Here is a 20002-nt window from a genome sequence, read left to right on the forward strand (position 1 = left end):
GTTTAAAATCGCTCACTGCGTCCGTTTTGTTCTGAACTTTTTCCTGTTTAATATGTTAATTAACTCTTTAATGCATAATGTTGTCACCAACAACAAATAGAAAAAGTTGTTATGAATTATTATAAATTTTGATTTGATTAATTATATATACTTCCCATCAGAGTCAAGACACGACCGACGTAAGCAAGCCGTGTTTTAAAAGTCATGTGACCTGCTAATGTAACTGGATAAAGTTCTACGGTCATTGACTCACGGTACTGACTTATTACGAAGGATTATCATTTTCTGTTCTATTTCTCAAATAAATTGCCGAGAGATTAATAAAAGTGGTCAAAAAGTAGCTGTATTTTATTTTCCGAATGATAAATAATTATTTCACATGTTCATACATGTAATTAAAAAGGGAATATTTTTACCGGGAAAACACTGTGAAGTTTTGTTAATAATAATTGTTAAATTACGTATTCATATGTAGCTTTATTTCCGAGTTTTAAATACGCTAAATGAAAACATTATGCTAAATTATTTTTCTTTCTTTTCGTATAAGGATCTAAAAAGTGAGAAATTTGGTCAGAAAGTTGAAACTGTTATATTTTTTATTAGTTAAACCTGTTAAACAAATAATGTTTATATGGAGTTTGTTACAGTCTGCTCTCTTAATAATAGAGTGTAATCATTGTTTATCGTTACAACTTTCTATTATTATCGATATTTAGTGAATTTTCATGAACCTTTTTTTTTATCCTTTTCAGGTGCATATGGTTTAAGTTGATTACTTTTGACAAGATGCCTCAAGATTTAGCGAAACAAATTGCCATTGTAGAGCTATGCATATCCGGAAAGTCTATAAGCGACACTGCGAAGACCTTAAATATTAACTGAATGTTTGTGTGGAGAATCAACTGGTGAGATCAAGATCAAGATCGAGATCAAGTCTATCTTGGAGAGAAAAAAACTCAGTTTCCCACCATACGAATTTAGAGACCCTGAAAAAAAATTAAGGGAGGAATCCCTCAAAAAAGGATTCGTGATTCGTATAAATCATTCACCAACAGTTTTCAGCAGGTTATTGATGCAAAAGATGGTTACATTGAATAAAGTTTGGATGTTTTTAATCTAGTACGTGTGGGTGATCTGGATTGTTTTATTTTATCAATTTAATAGTTAAGGGCAAAACAACTTTGTAAAGTTAATTATTGAACAGCCTGTAAATAAAATTTGTCACAGTATTATTCATATATTTTGGAGATGTCTTTAGTTTTCGATATAGGGTTCAATAAACTTAGCAAAAGTTTAGCCTCGATCGAACCTTAAGATAAAGATTGTAGTTTTTTAATCTCTACTTTTTAAATTCATCAAATTCCGTTAAAACCTGTTTTACTTTTGTATATGTATAAAAATTTCCCATAAGTTTATTATTTCTGTCAGGTATTTTTTTTGTATAATAATATGGTTAAAAAGTAATGCTTATCTTTTTTCGAAAGTATTTAGTCAAGAATCCAACATCTTTCCCATAAAATAATGTCAGATGAATTTATATATATATTTCCAAATAGTTTTGAATTTTTTGCATGAACAAATTTTATAACACAAAATTCATTGATTAATCAGTGTTTGTACGCATGCGGAAAACGCACTATGCTGAAATAATAACTTTATTACTTAGAAACATATTCTTTACTAAAATATTTAATATGTTTTTCTATAAGTTTGATTTAAAGCTAAATATTTCTGCACAAGTAACTTCATATTTAAATTATTTGTTTGAATTTAAACTGTTTTGATTAAAAAATATATCGTTCATTTTTATGTTTAACAATTATCGTTCAGTTCTAAATTGTTTTGTATAATTTTTTTGTTTATTGCTTAAATTCATAATTCAGTTTTTGTGGTATTTGATTGTCTTGCACTTTAAACATATGTAATTTAGCCTTGAATAACCTTCAATAATTCTATTTTTATTTTAATTATTAAATAAAGTTCAGTTTCAGTATAAATCGAATTGTACTCCGTTCTTTTCATTTTTTCATTCTTTTCTTATTTAAATGCAAATTTTAAGCAAATAATAAACGAAATTTACTCTTTAAAATCCATGAAACAACAAATTATTAGTTTACAGACTATTTTTTTTTGCAGAAAAAATACCTTTTCCTTTTGAATTAATTCTCATTTTTTAAAATTAATATAGCATAAGTTCAGTTTCAGCATAGATAGTGTTCATTATTCTTTTGTTGTTTTTCAATGCAATTTAAAAATGTTTCTAATGCTCTGTGTAAAAAGCTCTCATTCATTACCGACAGTCTGACTGTTGGACAAATCTTGCGTCTTCTACTTCTGCCTTGATGTTATTTTTCAGTGACTAGGTTTTCTATTTACGTCGGTCGTGGTCAGGGTTGTGGAGGAATACGCTTTGTTTTGATTATTATCTGTTACGTGCCTTTGCTGAAGTCAGCTAAACTTGAAGATACGAACAAGTTAGATCAGTTGACTTTCTCTTAATAGAAATCATGAAAAGGTTAACAGAAATAAAGATAAAGATTATTAGCAATTATTTTCCAGTACTGCGACGGATATTACATATTATAAAGAAGTCAATAAACTGTCCCAATACTTACAGTAAATGATGTTATCTGTAGATTTCCTGTTAAAGTTAAAACAAATATACACACCATTGCCGTGAGTTTCTCTAGTTGCTTTTATTCATTTCTCGTTTCCATTGCTCGTTGCAATCTCGAATGCCATTGTTGTATTTTTGTTTCTGTCTATTTTCCTCTTATTGCCAATTTTCGCTGTCTATATACTAATGATTTGGGAAATTCATACATTTACCATATTGTTGGTCAATAAATATGTATAGTGGAACGTTATTGAAATTCTTTCAACATTATCATTATTCTTCATTACATAGACGGTTCCCATAAACTGCATTGTCATAGCCCTCAACCATAGGCCATTTACACTACGCACAATGTTTTAAGTCAACTACAAAATCTTCCTCATGTTATTGATTGTTTATATGTTTTAATTTTACTATCCGTCGATATGTTTGATTTAGCTTATTTTGTGTGATTATTTGCTTGTATTTATCTCGTATCGCTTTGATAATACAACGCAAAAATTAGGTCTGGATCTGACGTTCCACATAAAATAATAAAGTGCAAAGTCCTAGATTATATGATTTTTTTTTGTTTTAATATACAAAGAAATAATAAGACTGTATTCAACTAAGCTGGAGGTTAAAGGTTCAATTCTCACTGTTGCCATATTTTTATTTAATGAGGGCATGATTAAATAAAATTGGAAGGTTCTACTTATAGACATTGGCGGAAAGAACTGACCATTCAAATAGAAACAGGATTATTTAGTAGCCAATCAGAAACCGGAATTGCTCAACAAAAATATTGGATCTTTTAGAATTCCCGCACATAATTTTTCGTGTCCACATGAAAAAGATTTTTGGTCTTTGCCTGCAAAATTTTAAAGACTTATACTGATAAGCTGTCTCCCGAAAACTCTTTTTCATCTCCAATATTTATAAACATTAGCTACCCATTAGAAACTCTTCTGAAATAAAACATAACTTTCAGTTCGAAACTCCCTACCAGCGATATTAACTAAAAAATAAACACCAATTACATAAGACCTCAACTCGGTCATGACTGAAGAAACAAGACTAATCTACCATCGCGATTTAACTTTCTGTTGTTTAATATTGCACCGTTGCTTGGTCACAAGGAAATCTGCCTAAATTAAAATATTATATGGAAGCATATATTATGACCGGACAACGCTGGACGGCCTGCTATTTGTTTTTTATTCATTAGTTGAGCAATATATCTGTGTTAGGACCATATGAAAATGAAGGAAAAGTTTGTAGACAGAGACCACATCTTAATATATAGGGAAATATACACAAGGTAAACGAAAGGAAATTGAATTGATTAAATATTGATTATGCATTAAAGATGGCCGCCACTAAATATGCAAATGAGACTGTCCCGCATGTCTAAAAAGTATATCTAATAGGTAACAATATTAATAATATTACCCATAATCAATATATCAATTGTTATTATGCATCCTTAATACATCATATCTGTTCAACTATAATAGGACGACAAAAGTCGTGCTCGTAAACGGTGAAAACCGATATTCCTTGGATTGAGATATTCCACAAACCGATATCTGATTCCAGTAATTTGATTCAATTCTATCTCCATATTTGTTTAGTTTGGTTTCTTTGACTTGTCTCTTTTGCTGCATATTCTTCTGAAAACTTCATGCCGAAACACAATGTTTAATAGCCCTATTATGCGGATAGAAATTATAAATTGTCTCAACTGGGGGTAAATTTACGCCTAGTGAGTAAAAAATTAGAGTCGGGGGTAAATAATTGAAGTACCTGATAATTAAAAATTATTTTTTTTTCTTTTAAGATCGGGGTTTGTCTAAGAAATGCCCATACCTGGATCCGTATGTTCATTATGGCTTGGACTTCGTTGTTGTGGATGGTGGGGAGACGCCTCAGTGTCTTATGTTTAAACTGGTAATTAGTAAAAACCTGAAGAAAGTGTTCAATACTATTTATGCGTAAATTTTAAGTATTTACTTCAAAAGTGCTCAATACGTAGGTAGAGCTAGTTAGTAAGTTATAAAATATATATGGCGATTAAGCAACACCGAATAGTCCACGTTTCATCCATTCTAGGACTCTTCAGGCTTATGCGCGAATTTTGTGGTTGTTTGTCGTTTTTATATATGCATTTTCTATTGAGATTTTAGTTAGCCAATCAGCTTTCTAGTATCCACCGCGCCCTTCCTATCAGCCAGTAATAGCTCAAGCGATGAAAATGCATTTAACAGGTCAACCAATATCTATGAAACAGCCCTAAAAATAGTGGATACAAAAATATCGATATCAAATATAAGCAACAAAACACCAATAATTATAATAAAATTAAAAATAGAAGAAAAAGAACTATAATTTGGTATACGGCCCCATGCAATCAAATGTTAAAACAAAACTTGGCAAGAAATTTCTAGATCTTATTGAAAAACACTTTCCCGCAACTAACCCCTTACACAAAATTTTCAATAAAAATACCTTAAAGTTTTCCTACAGTTGTTGCGAAAATTTTGAGATGATAATTAAAGCACATGATAGAAAATATTAGATAAAAACAATGTAAACAACAAAATAAACAATAAAAAAGTAGACACCATGACAAAAATAAAACTGACACTAGCAGAAATAATAATAATAATAATAATAATAATAATAATAATAATAATAATAATAATAATAATAATAATAATAATAATAATAATAAACCAACCCCGGACAAGAACAACCATGCTATGAATAAAAATACTAATAACGAGCAAGATAAATGCAACTGTAGACACCGCACACTTTGCCCACTTCAAATAAATGTCTAACTAAAAGCGTAGTTTATCAGGCAACAACATTTGCGAAAGAAAACCCGAATAACAAGAAATATTACGTAGGTATGACTTCCTTAGATTTCAAAACTCGATATTATTACCACAAAAGTACATTCACCAATAAAAAACACCGTATGAAAACAACGCTAGCAAATAAATACTGGGAACTCAAGGAAAGCGGACATTCCCCGGTAGTCGAATGAAAAATAATAAGACAAGCTACCATGTATAGGGACCTAGATTACCCATGTAGATTGTGCCTTCATGAAAAATTTGCTATCCTGTACTTTAACGAACCCCAACATCTATTAAACTGTAAAAGAGAAATAACAAACAACTGTGTTCACAAGTTAAAATTTACTCTAGGATAACTATACAAAATAGTTTTAAAACTAACAAAAACAATAGAAAATAAACAAATACATAAATTAAATAAACATGAATATACATAAACGATCACACATATATGTATGTATATATATATATGTGTGTGCATATATGTATGTACATATATATATATATATATTTATATATAAACTAACCTAAAAAACCCACTAACCTAGATTTAAAATGGATCAAAAACTAAATATCCAGGCTAAATAGAGCACACACAAAGGAACAGGTCAACAAGAGGTCAAATAGGCATTTGTCCGATAAGTGCATGCTCATTGGCTGATAGGAAGGGCGCGGTGGATACTAGAAAGCTGATTGGCTAACTAAAATCTCAATAGGAGATGCGTATGTAAAAACGACAAACAACCACAAAATTCGCGCATAAGCCTGAAGAGTCCTAGATTGGATGATTCAGTGTGGCTTAATCGCCATATAATTTCATAACTTACTATATATATATATATATATATATATATATATATATATATATATATATATATATGTATGTATATAAATACACGAGAACTTGAATACCTACAAGACTCAGTCCTTAAGTATCTACGATCTTTTTATATAAGGACGAGAATTAATCTAATCAGGTGGAGTCTCCAGCTATGTGCTATTAATTGAGATAACATCACTTGGAGTTTAAACCTTACATTTTTGGACTTTTTCCAAAATCCTAAAAATGTAATCGGCCTGAATTAAAATTGGCATAAAATTCAAGATCTAAGATATATGTGTGTTTTAATTTTCGTAAGGGAGGCATAAAAGTGGTGCAAACTTGTTCTGTTCTGGGAATTATTATCCTAAGACAAGTATTCTTCGTAATTAGTAGACATTCTTCTAGAAATGGACATAAAGGTGTATAGTAAGGGTGGATATAATTTGACTACTTGTGTCTTTACCAAATCGCGATATGGTGCATTGTGGGATATATTCGTAATACATAGTTATATATATATGACGGATATATATTTATATGTGTGAGTAGCCATATTTTATATATAACGGAGTTTATATATACGTTTGATTGTCTAGTGTGTGTGTGTGTGTGTGTGTGTGTGTGTGTGTGTGTGTGTGTGTGCATATATATTTATAAGTGTATATACAGTTCAATAAACCAGACAATAATACACAAGGACAATTCTTTTTAAATAAGGAGAGGATAACATCTTTCTGGCCAAAAGGAAACCTACCTTCGTCCATCGATTGGTCTGGATTGACGGGTCTGTAGAAGCTGCGATGAAGATTTGTCCTAAGGAACGACAATGACACTCGGGTTATATTTTCGTGGAATTTTTATTTCCCAATGTTCCCCGATTTTTGAGCTACACGCATATTATTACATGCTTGCTCTTTCCTGCGGCCGACATCAGATAAAGACCATTATTACCGTCCGTTATTCCCTCCTCCGGTCTCTAGCTAATTCTTTATCATCAGTCCAACTCCTAACCCCTCTGTTCTCTAACTGTCTGCCTGCCTGTCTGTCTATCTGTCTATCTGTCTCTGTGTCTGTCTCTCTCTCTCTATATATATATATATGTACAACTATTTTTGTTTACCATGTGGCTAACTCTCACAACTTATCAATGCCTGGAAACCACTCGAGGTTAAGGGTTACTGAGTGTACAGTAGTCAATGGAACGATATCGTAGTAATTGTGAGTCGGAGAAATTTGGTAAATTTGATTACAGACGGCTGATCAAGAATTTGTTTCTATTGGACTTGAAGTCCAATCTAAACAAACACCGGGCATGGCGGAGCGTCCAACTAGTATATATATATATATATATATATATATATATATATATATATATATATATATATATATATATATATATATGTTTTAGTCATGCTCACGCCTGCCCCCTGCACGCGATAATGTAACATAATATAAATGATTTTTAATAATTTAAGGTTTTGTATTTATTGTTATATAGTTGAATTCATTTTTGTAACGTTAATTTTTATTTGTTGTAAGTTAACTTATGGCAATTCCTATGCCAATGCCAAACCTTATACCAACGCTAAGTCTGCGATATGTTGAAGTTAGTATCTTTAGGAATTTAAAATGCGTATTTTATTTTATTTTATTTATTTATTTATTTATTTATTTAATATAAAGATTCTTTCCTAAGACTACATACATACATACATACATACATACATACATACATACATACACATATGATAATTGCAACGTCTTGCCAGACGAGTGCCACTCCCTCAATGAGTCCCAAAATGACTTTTTTTTTTAGTCCTACCGGTGAATTCACATGCTCAAGCAAGCCTGACACTAAAGACGGTCATTGAAATCAATTATTACATGCTTCCAGCATTTCAAGCCTCCACGCGTCACAACTTTTCCATCACCACAGGACCATTTTTATAGACAAATGCCTGAGGGAGTATCTATACACAGATGATGTTACAGAGTCTTAACTTTGTACGACAGCTAAGTCTCTCTCTCGGTTCAAAATGTTGACATCCAGCAACAAGCAAGAGCAAAATAGCCAGCAACAAGTTAAACTGCAGAGCAGCTTAATGCGGGTACTGGTCTCCCGCTTTATGTTTTTTTAAATCAGAGATTTGCTTCTCCTAGAAAGGTTGCCTTCACCACGGCTTACAGGAGCCCTCTCCACCCCAACAGACACATACATACACACAAACACACACGGTGCTAGTTAGCCGTTGACCCCCCCCAAAAGGTTACTTCGCCCTTTGGAAGGCCTTGTTTTTAATCCATCAGGGAAACTAACCAACCTCCTCACCAAAAAAATCTGGGGGGGGGGAACAGTTTAGTCGCCGGATACCCGACCACGAGGCAGGTAGTACTAGGTTACATGGTACCAGTAGCATTATAGAAGCAATTTTAATGCTGCAATATTTTAAGTTAAAATTTATCACATACATACATACATACATACATACATACATACATATATGCATGAAAAGTAATATGGTTAAGATTAAACTTAGAAAAGTAAAATGGTCAATTGTTTAAACTGGTAAAGAAAAGGACAAGATATTTTAGTAAAACCTATGATAAATATATAACTTGAAATATTGCAGCATTAAGATGTTTTTTTTTTAAATTTCAGTGTCAATTCTTAATGCTGCAATATTTTAAGTTAAAGTTTATCACCTTTTTTTTTACTAGATTATCATGCATTTTTCTTTCCTTTTACTTTTGTCAGTTTAATCTTCGCCATATTACTTTTCATGCTAGCATTTTTCTATGTAATTCATGATTTTTCCGAGGTTTGCTTTGTTAACAATTCATAAAGATTATTACCAACTTCTTAAATTGACTAAAACAAAACCAAATAAAAGACGCTATTAAGTAAATAAACAGTCAGCAATCAGTTTTGGCCAGCATGCTAAGGCGAAAGGTCGATTAGCGACGGTGAATTATCAGCAACAGAACAACTGAGCGACAGATCGAGACAGCGGTGAATTATAAGCGACAATAGTAAATGAATCAACGTAATCATTGCGACGAGGGCGTGCAACGAATGAAAACATTACAAGGAGGGCAAAATATAAGAGACAGTCTATATATATATATATATATATATATATATATATATATATATATATATATATAAAATAAAAAAAAATACAATTAAATTTACCAAAATGATCCAAGATGGTAAAATTAAAGTATATTATAAATATTAAAGAATTAATATTTATATAGTTATCTAGCCAGATTTATTTATGTCTCGGTAGTAGAGTGAAAAGCATATCTTATTTTTCTTTTATTAATATTATTGGAATTTTTTTCCTTTTTTCCCTTGTACACATTTTTGTGAATTTTTCCATGAATTTCTGCCTTTGGATTATTTTGGACCATCTTCCAATTACGGGATTTCCTTGGATTTTACTTGTGCAAATGGAAATTCAATTAACTTTTTCGAAGTTATATATTTGGATTTTACCGTCACTGGATTATTTATCTTTCACCAGACTATCCATTCACGTGTAATCACCTTTTTCTTCCCCATATTCCCTCTGCTTCACTTTTTTGCTATCAAGTAAGATCTTTGACTTACTTCCAGTTTCATCAAATACTTTTGCATGTAAAATCCGATCCGGCATTTTGCTAACTCCTACCCTCTGATAAGAATGAAAGTATTTCTTCGAAACTCCGCGGATTAAGGACTATCCACTTATCTAGTGTTTCCTTTTTAGATTAAATATGTTTTTAACTCTTTTTTACAGTGTTTTTTAACATGTTTTATTAACTGTTTGCTCGTATATATATATATATATATATATATATATATATATATATATATATATATATATACGAGCAAACAGTTAATAAAACATGTTAAAAACACTTTGAAAAAGAGTTAAAAGCATATTTATATTTAAATATATATAATTGTTGCTTTAGAGAATTTGGTATCGCCATTTTTCCCTACGTTAGCACTTTGCTACAAACCCGAGGAAACTTTCTCCTTTTAGTATCTTGTTATCTCATAACCTCCGTCGTTTCCAGCCGATTTGAAGTAGCGTAACAGATTTGGTTGCTATGCTAACCAACAGCTAACCTAGAAAAAATCCTCTCTCCGTTCCTTACAGATTCTGTGAACTTTTGTACACCAGTAAATTTATTATAAGTTTTGTTTTACTGAACAAAAAATTAAACTTTTTGTTCAAAATATAGCTGAGAAGGTGAACTATAAACTGTAAAAATTGTTTGAAATTTGGTCGCAAAATGAGTGAGCGGTGAAGCTTTAAAGCAGTTCTAAATGAGTAAAACTAATATTTAACCATATATTCAAACACGGTAGTGCTTTAATGATACATACACATACATGCGTAAGGGTTTATTAAAAGAAGATGTGTCGTTATACAATTGATTAGCGAATATTTACGCCACAATCACGTTGACACACCGGTTCTCGCCAGATAACCGACGTTAAGGAACATTGAGCCTGGCGAGTACCAGATGGGTGACCGTTTGGGAAGGTGAGGCGCTGTACGTATTGCGAGGTAAAATACCAGGTTGAGAAACTGGCGCGGTCTATTCTCTCTCTTGATAGCCCTGGAGAAGCATCGAATATTCAGCTACCGACAAGATTCGAATTACACTACAAACTCGTGTAGTGAGTTCAATGTCGGCTCCGACCAGGTTGGCTGGCTGGATGGATGGAGCGGATATTTATCGTATAATGATACTTTCGAATGTCACATCTCAAATCCTTCAGTTTCTTCTGGGACTTTCTCTCTCTCTCTCTCTCTCTCTCTCTCTCTCTCTCTCTCTATATATATATATATATATATATATATATATATATATATATATATTCCCTACGTAAGCACTTTGCTACAAACCCGAGGAAACTTTTTCCTTTTAGTATCTTGTTATCTCATAACCTCCGTCGTTTCCAGCCGATTTGAAGTAGCGTAACAGATTTGGTTGCTATGCTAACCAACAGCTAACCTAGAAAAAACCCTCTCTCCGTTCCTTACAGATTCTGTGAACTTTTGTACACCAGTAAATTTATTATAAGTTTTATTTTACTGAACAAAAAATTAAACTTTATATATATATATATATATATATATATATATATATATATATATATATATATATATATATATATATATATATATATATATATGAACGAAACCATTTAGAGTGCTTAGAAGGATGGGAGTTAATCCAAAATCTCCACGCTCGTGCGACTGTCCAATATGAATTTTCAAAGAAACCCTTGACACTCTTTCCACAGTGAGATGATTTCTTTACTTTTTCTCTTCCTTTTTCTTTCTACGCCAATTGATACGTTGTTTTCTCTATTTTAAAACTGTTCAGTTGTACATGTTTTCTTTCTGTTTTTCTTTCTTTTTTTCTTTCTTATTTCATGTAACTAATTCATATAATATATTTTTTATGAATTTTAATTTTACTACGAACATGTCCCATATTTTTAACGAATAATGTACACTTGTACACTTGTCTTAAGATAGTGTGTCAAAGAGAAACACTTCGCAACATCACTTGGGATTGACAGCAAAGATATCTTCCATTATCTTCCATTTTTTTTATGTTTATTTGTGTCGTTTTGTTTTTAGTATTTTCATCGTTTCTTCACAAAGGGAAACACTTTTTTTTTTGCACAGCATCGCTTGTTTATCAGAATCTTGTGAAAAAACGGTTCGATAAACATTCGTTCCTCTGGGTTCTTCATTTTTATCTTTCCCTCACTATTTGCACACAAAATTTTTAATGTATTCACGTTTATATAAATTTCTTATTTTATCTAAACTTATCTTTTAAATTTCTTATACATATATACAGACGTATAAAGATACACGAGTATTTGAATGCCTACAAGACACTGTCCTTGAGTATTTACGGTCATTTTTAACAAGGACGAGAATTCATCTAGTCTGGTGGAATATCCCATTCCGTGCTATTATTTGAGGTCACATCACTTGGAGAAGGTGCAGCATCCTTTGTAAAAGCCAGTATTGATTAACCATACAGAGATCTTATTCGGGCTGCGAATACTATCCACGAGTTGCCTCAGTTGTCTCATAACGACAGCCTTTGAAGTTTTCCTTGAACATAGAGAATAAACAAAAGTCACAGAAGCAAGGTCTGGACTATAGGAAGGATGAGGAATTGTCTTGATCAAATAGTCTGTGACAAGGATGGAGTTGTGGACTGCTGCATTCACGCAAATAACCCGCATCCCCAGTTCCTCGTCAATAATTGTGTGTACATTTCTCACACTGACATGAAATTGTGCACTTATGGTCTCTATAGACACACGACGGTCTTGATTCATGAAATTCTTTATTTGGCCAATCAACTCCGATGTTCTTACTTCCTTACTCCTCCCACACCTCTCATCACTCATCACAGATTCCCTGCCTTTCTTGAATCTCTTATGCCACTCAAAAACTGATGCTCCATTTATGCACGATAGTCCAAAAGCAATCCGAAGCATTCCATACGTTTCTGTGGCATTCTTCCCAAATTTAAAGCAAAATTTTATTGCATATCGTTCTTCTAAAGTGTCCTCACGTCGAGATTGCATTTTTGAAATTAACTAGCTGTGATAATCATGCTTGAGTATGGTGTATTCCAATTCCCACGGTCCTGGATATGACCTTAAACTATATCCAGTGGTGAGGCCCCAGCTTGCGGGCTTTGGAGAGTGTGGAGCCACTCTTTAATTGCCATTGCTCCCAGGTCCACTTTGACCCGGAGTGTAGTACCTGTTAGGGTCCCAACTATGGGTTAAATAGAAACCGACTTGAAAACAACAAATATATTCTATTAAAAGTCTTTCTTAAAAATCTTTAGATTTGGCATTAAATAACCTGAAAAGGGTTGATATGCCGTAAAACAAAAACAACCAACCAACCAATTCCTACTGTAGCTGTTCATTAGAATCTGAAATCATAAAAAATTATCAGACATCTCATAAGATATATTGCAATAACATACTGAATTTTCCTGAGTCTACGACAATTTTACATGCCTGTACAAAATGTCTGGAAACCTATTGAAAACAACTCGTAATTTTGAATATTTAGTCAAGGTTTACTTGTTGTGAAAACTATACTCATGACAAACCCTTATACAGAAATACATTATATAACGGAGGATAGTGTCCTAAGAGACATTTTAGTTCTGTCTTTTGGAATTAAATTTCTTTCCGTAGGAATTCAAGTTTTATCTGTTTAAAAGAGTGTTTAGCAATAGCGAATATCAGTTCAATTATAGAACCAAAAGAGTGCTTAATCTCGCTTGGTATTTGCCAAAATGTCGAACAAAGTAGATTCTCAGTTTAAACGATATTAATTGTCCGGACATTATTTCATAACGCGTTAATCGAACTTTTATGCCAAATTCTGTCACGTCTTCTGAAAGAAAATTGTAAAAGTTACAGATTTTTTTTTACACAGGCATCACCACATTATCAAGGCCAAGAGGCCACTCAAGGATAAGGGTTAAAGAGTGTACAGTAGAAATTGGAAAATATAGTAATCATCAGTAATGCAAATTCGGTAAATTTGTTAACTTATATGGAACGGTTTATCAAGAACTTATTTACGTTAGACTTGAACACAACCATATTGTAGTCAGCCTGAAAGCAGGAAAACGGAAGACATTTCCACAGGCGTGCAGTTCTAAGAAAGAAGTTTTGTTCATGGAATCTACGTTTAGGTTTAGGCACAGATAAAGAGTGCGGGGAATTATTGATAGTGTTTTCAGCTAGACGAGTGTTCCTTGTGAAAGTTTGGCCAGGGGAGCCATAGACTGAAGCTCAGTCGAACACTTTCCATAAAAATAACGATACATCAGAGACAAACTCGCAACATCTCTTCTGTGAGATAGAGGTTGCAGGGAAGAGAAAATGACATCTCCTACGAGGCTACGAAGTCTATTTTGAACTCTATCAAGGCAGGCCAAGTCCTTTCTAGCAGCTCCTGCTCAGATGTGGCAACAGTATTCCATCCTTGGACGTAGCTGGCTCTTATATAGATAGAGAATTGCATCAGCAGTGAGATATCTACTGCATCGATAGAAAGATCCGACCATTTTTCCAGCGGCCTTGGCAACAGATTTGATGTACGTGTTCCATTTAAGATCAGGAGTAACGGTCAAGCCCAGAAGCTTGTCAAAACTTAAGGTCTCCTCAAGACGAGAGCCATTCATTTCAATTGATGCCAGATGTGGATCAGAATGTTGATGATGTAAAGAGAGAAGCTTGGTTTTAGATGCATTAAAAGTAACCAGCCACTCCTTTCCCCATTGTACCACGCGCTCAAAATCAGAGGAGAGAGAATCGGAGAGAACTTTGTCGTTTACTGGCTTAGATGTGCTACCATAAATGTTAGTGTCATCAGCATAAATGTCTACAAATGATGAAAGGATGTGAGTTGGAAGATCATTAATGTAGATCAGGAAAAGAGTTGGGCCCAAGATGGACCCCTGAGGGACACCAGCACTAATACTGTGAGCTTCTGATTTTTGCCATTCAACTACTACTCTTATGAGCCTATCAGAAAGAAATGATTTAATAATTGAGAGGACATTTCCAGCTATACCATAGCTAGAGATCTTTTGAAGTAAACCTTTATGCCATACCCTATAAAAGGCCTTAGATATGTCAAGAGCAATTGCCCTAGAAAGGTTGCCTCCGTCGACGAGAGATTTGCTAATCCTATGAGATATAACTGTAAGCACATCTGCTGTAGATCTAGCAGAACGGAAACCATATTGTGTGTCACTAAGAAGGTTATTTTTGTTTAGATGATTGATTACTTCTCTATTTAACACAAATCCCAGCAACTTACTCATGACACACAGGAGACTTATTGGCCTGTAGATGAGCGATCACCTGAATTCTTTAATACAGGGCATACTGATGGGATTTTCCAGGGTGACTGGAAACAATTCTTCTTAAGACAACATTTAAACAGTTTAGTAAGTATGGGCGCTAGTTCTGGTTGAAGTTTTTGGAGTACCATAATTGGAATACCGTCAGGGCCAGTTGCTTTACTGGAATCAAGGTTTTTGATTAGCTTGGCAACATCACGTACAGATATACGTATATCACATAGTGTGTTTTCTGATACAGGAGGAAATATTCATAATTAAAGGAATATCAAAGTGTAATTAAAGGTTTTCACTTCCGCATTTAAATTAATTGTATTTGATTATGAATGTTCGCTTTTGTAAAAATATATTCAAAGTTTGCGTGTCAAAATGTTTGTGTTTGTGTGTAATAGAATTTTTATTCAATAAACTGTTGGTGAAAAATTCAAGAACGCTTTAAAAAGTAAATTAAAAAACAAAACAAATAATTTGTCATAAAAAAAAAACAACAATGAAACCGAATATATTTTACTGCTATAATAATAATAATTCTGATTCGTTTATGAACGTCTCTCTGGAAAGGGGTGGGATTCATTTCCAGAGGATTTCCCTTAATCCCGGCTTCAAACCAAGGAGCTTCAAAGATCAAGTCTTTTCCTAAGGATGTTGGTGGTACCTATAATTGCAGAGGTCTGAAGGCCGCCTACAACATCGGAGATTTGTAGTTTTTTCAATTGTTCTTCCAGACGACTTGATAGTACTCCGAGTGTACCAAAATCCGGCACTCTGCAGAAACTTCCTCTCCTAGAACCACTTTCTTGAACAATCGTGTTCCTAATGCCGGCTCTTGTGCTACACAAACAAAAGCCTCAGTACTCTTAGCTAGATACCCAGCTCTAAGCCATTGCTAGGATCTTTCATCAGCCACTTCTGCTATACCTTAGAAAAACCTTCCATGCATTTTCTTCCTAGCCAGTTCCTCTGTCCTTTCTCTATCCATACATTTCAGATAATCAGCCTTGGTCTCACATACCTCCACCTCATTGGCCACAACCTTAAGCATCCACTCCCCACTTCTAACCACATGTTCCTTCAACGACATCTCCTCGGTTCTAACACAATCTTTTACACTTTTCAATCCTCTCCCACCATCTTTCCGCTTTTGATACAGTCTTGTTACGCTGCTTCGAATGTGAAATATACCAAACATTGCTAAAACTTTTCTTGTTTTGATATCCATGTCATGCAAATCCTTGTCAGACCATTCTAAAATTCCCGCACTGTATCTCAAAACATTGACTGCCCATGCATTCACTGCTTTCATTAGGTTTCCTCCATACAGTTTCGACTTTGCAATTAGTTTCACTCTTCTAAGATACACCTTCCTGACTTTTTCTTTCATTTCTCTGTTCATGATGCCTACACCCTCCGGCACTCCTAAATACTTATATCCTGTAGCTTCTATTTCTTTCATGATTTCTCCATTTGGCAGCACTATTCCATTCGAATGAACCTTTACTCCTCTTTTCATCACCAGCACCGCACATTTACTAATCCCAAACTCCATCCCAATGTCTTCTGAGTATGTCCCCACACGTTCTACTAGTCTCTCTATTTCCTTTTCATTTCTACCAAGTATTTTCAGATCATCCATAAACAGTAGACGGTTGAGGCGTCTGTCACCAGATCTAAAGTAATACCCCAGTTTTTCTCTCTTCAAGAGGATGCTCAGTGGCATCATTATCATTACAAAAAGAAGTGGCGATAACAAATCTCCTTGAAATATCCCACGTTTAATGCCAACCTGCGTAATATCCTCTCTCTTTGCTGTCAGCACCGTTTTCCATTGAGCCATACTTGTCTCCAAAAGCCCTACCACATTCTCAGCAACCTTCATCATTAATAGTGTTTCACATATCCATGAATGAGGAACCATGTCATAAGCCTTTCTGTAATGGATCCATTCTACGCTCAGATTCCTCTTCTTCTTCTATGCAATAATAATAATAATAATAATAATAATAATAATAATAATAATAATATATATATATATATTATAATAATAATGTATATATATATATTATAATAATAATGTATATATATATATATATATATATATATATATATATAGTGATTGCAGGTGATTAAATGACTTACTGACTAGATAGTTTTCTAACGAATGATAAAAAATATTTTTTGTATAGTTTTAAAGGTTAAAAACTTCAAAGACTATATATATATATATATATATATATATATATATATATATATATATATATATATATATATATAATAACCAAGTAGAGTCAAGGAGAAAGGAAATACCGATGAACGGACCAGACCTCAGCCGAATAAGTGCGAAGAGAACTGGGACCTTAGGGAGGCCAACGAGAAATCAATGGCAAGCAGCTTTTGCGATAATGCAAATTATTTGCAATTATTATTGAAAGATGTGGAGAGTACTAGAAACCTGGGGAGACTTGTTGTCACTCAGCTTCCAGGGAACGCCACAGGCTGTTTTCAGGGAGAGATCTCTGAAGACCTGTGTGAAAGCTGCTTGTGAGCCAATAATAATAATAAAACACGAAACTGACAGGAAAACTTCAATGGATATAATATATATATATATATATATATATATATATATATATATATATATATATATATATATATATATAACGAACATCTTTTAAAAAGAAATGGGAGAGATTGGAATCAGAAGGATGACTGAAAAGATACAACTGATAACAACAACGGCTTAAATATCAAAAACATTAAATGGGAGACTAATACACATAGGATATTGTAAATTTTATAATTTTAAGACCCCACTCCTTCCAATAAAAACTGGTAGTGTCGGCATCAACTGGTACCACACCCTAATAGTCGAGGAGGGTCAAGGAGGATGGAAAGACCGAGGAGGGAAAGTACTAAACAAACCTCCACTGAATGAGTGCGAAAAGGACAGGGACTGTGGGGAGGCTTACTGCCATCCAAATCCCAGTGAAGACCAATGGTCGCTACGGCGGCTGTGATAACGCAAACTAATTTGCAAAAGTTATCGAAAAAGGTGGTGAGTACTGGCAATCCGACGGGATTTGTTTGTCACTCAGAAACCTGCGAACAACACAAGTGGTTTGCAAAGAAAATTCTTCGATGATGGCCTGTGTTTAAACTCCTAATGAATAATAATAATAATAATAATAATAATAATAATAATAATGATAATAATAATAATAATAATAATAATAATAATAATAAGAAGAAGAAGAAGAAGAAGAAACACAACAACAATAATAATAATAATAATAATTATAATAATAATTCTGATTTCGTTCATAAACGTCTCTCTGGAAAAGGGTGGGATTCATTTCCAGAGGATTTCCCTTAATCCCGGCTTCAAACCAAAAGCTTCAAAAATCAAGTCTTTTCCTAAAGATGTTGGTGTTACCTACAATTGCAGAGATCTGAAGGCCACCTAAAATATCGGGGATTTGTAGTTTTTTCAATTGTCCTTTCAGACGACTTGATAGTACTCCGAGTGTACCAACTACGACCGGGATTATTTGTGTTTTAAACCCGTATATACGCCTTATCTCCAAGGTCAATGGAGCATAATTGCTCCACTTCTCATTCTCCTTCTCTCTCACATTCCTGTCCCAGGGTACTGAGAAGTCTACAATCTGTCAGTTTTTTGAGACCTTGTTAGTGACGACCAAATCCGGACGATTATGTTCCAATTGCTTGGTCCTTATGACACTTTCGTCCCACCATACGTCTGCCTGGCCATCCTCACTTGTTCTCACTTCATCAGGCACCTCCTTAAACCATTTTCCAGCGCACTTCACTCAAACTCCCTTACACACCTCCCAATATATCCGGAGTCCTATACGACCGTGTCTTTTCCGGTACTCTCTCTGGTCCAGTCCACTACACCCTGCTGCAAGGTGCGCAATTGACTCTGAGGTCTTACCACAAATCTGGCACTGTACAGCAACTTCCTCTCCTAGAACCACTTTCTTGAACAATCGTGTTCCTAATGCCTGCTCTTGTGCTGCACAAACAAAAGCTTAAGTACTTTTAGTCAGATACCCAGTTGTAAGCCATTGCCATGATCTTTCATCAGCTACTTCTGCTATATCCTGAAAGAACCTTCCATGCATTTTCTTCCTAGCCAGTTCCTCTGACCTTTCTCTATCCATACGTTTCACATAATCAGCCTTGGTCTCACATACCCCCACTTCATTGGCCACAACCTTAAGCATCCACTCCCCACTTCTAACCACATGCTCCTTCAACGACATCTCCTCGGCTCTAACACAATCTTTTATACTTTTCAGTCCTCTCCCACAGTATTTCCTCTTTTGATAATAATTATAATAAAAAAAATAATAATAATGATAATAATAATAATGATAATAAAAATAATTATAATAATAATAATAATTATAATAATAATAATAATAATAATAATGATAATGAAAATAATAATAATAATAATGATGATAATAATAATAACAATAATAACAATAATAATAATAATAATAATAATAATGATAATAATAATAATGATAATAATAATAATAATAATGATGATAATGATAACAATAATAACAATAATAATAATAACAACAATAATAACAATAATAATAATAATGATGATGATAATAATAATAATGACAATAACAACAATAACAACAATAATAATAACAATAACAATAACAATAATAATAACAATAACAACAACAATAATAATAACAAAAATAATAATAATAACAATAATAATAATAATAATGATAATAATAATAA

The 20002-nt window shown here is 33.3% G+C and overlaps 1 protein-coding gene across 2 annotated transcripts in view; it reads right to left on the bottom strand.

Moving 5' to 3' along the window:
- LOC145241367 (RYamide receptor-like) overlaps positions 1-20002 on the bottom strand; it is a 735032-nt gene that overhangs the window by 49365 nt on the left and 665665 nt on the right. The window lies entirely within an intron of this gene.

This window comes from Euprymna scolopes, chromosome 20 (assembly GCF_053919585.1).
Source record: "Euprymna scolopes isolate OS-2025 chromosome 20, ASM5391958v1, whole genome shotgun sequence".
NCBI lineage: Eukaryota > Metazoa > Mollusca > Cephalopoda > Sepiida > Sepiolidae > Euprymna > Euprymna scolopes.